The following is a 1,191-nucleotide window of genomic DNA, read 5'->3' as shown; positions in this document are numbered from 1 at the left end:
TCTCTCTCTCTCTCTCTCTCTCTCTGTATATAATATTATTTCACAAACGTATTTTTTAAAATAAGTGTTTTACGACACTCGCAACTGCATAAGGTCATATGAGCACGAGGGACACTGTTCCCGCCATACCTCACGACCAGGTTCACTGTTATTTGCTAGTTTTCTTAATTCTAGTGTGCTCGGTAACAGCTTCTTGTACTTCTGTCTTCCACCATGCGGCTCTAGTTCCACTGTATCTATTGGAGATTGTAGTTTTTGCTATCTTGACGATGATATTAGTTAGTATACTGTTTTGGGTATCAGTAGATTTTGCATGAGCGATTTGTGATAGAATTTCGTTGAACTCTAACTCTTGTAGTTCCAAGTATTTTTCCCAGTATGCCCTGGGCAAGATCAGACGTTTTCTAGGTTTTGGTTTTGTCTTTTCTTTTGATAGTTTGATAGTAATTTGAATAGAAAGGTGGTCAGATCCCATGGAATTTTCTAGAACTTCCCATTCCGTCTTAAGCATAAAGCTCGTATGAGTATGAGTGATGGAGGCGCCAGGAGTTGGGCTGGGTAAACTCTTTTGTGAGACCCGTCATTTATTACCATAATTTCATTGGGAGTCCACCCAATTTTCTATATCATGTCCTAGAGCATTTGAGGGCTGGTACAAGTCCCAAGTGTCGCTGTGTCCATTTAAGTCCCCTAGTATCATAGAGTTTTTGGAGGTTGCCCAGTATGCTGGGCTAAAGTGTTGTGTTCTTTGATCTTCTGCCTTATGTTATTTGGAACTTCTCGTTTCCGTTGTAGATATCAAAGGAGTGTGTCTCTGTGGTGTTATCGTTTGGGGCCCAGTATGATTCGGTAATGTTTTTATGTTGTATGTTAGACTTTATCCGACTTATGATTCCTCCTCTAGATGTGGTGTCCTGACTGGTTCGGGTGACAGTTCGATTTGACATGATGGAATTAAAACCCTTGAAAGATGGACAGTAATCTGGTTTAAAGTCTGTTTTCTAAATGATATAAATGTCAATATCACGTTCTTCTGCTAACGTAGCCAGTTAGACGGTTTCTCGGTGTTGAGTCCATTGGCGCTCCAGGAGTTCAAAACATGGATGTGAGTTCGCGATTATTGGAGTTGTTGTGTTTGTATCCGGAAGGCACATTGCGACGCATGTGTTGGGAATGTTGGGGTATAAGGGG

The sequence above is a fragment of the Aplysia californica genome, unplaced genomic scaffold (genome assembly GCF_000002075.1).
Source record: "Aplysia californica isolate F4 #8 unplaced genomic scaffold, AplCal3.0 scaffold00343, whole genome shotgun sequence".
Lineage (NCBI taxonomy): Eukaryota > Metazoa > Mollusca > Gastropoda > Aplysiida > Aplysiidae > Aplysia > Aplysia californica.
This window is presented reverse-complemented; position numbering follows the sequence as displayed.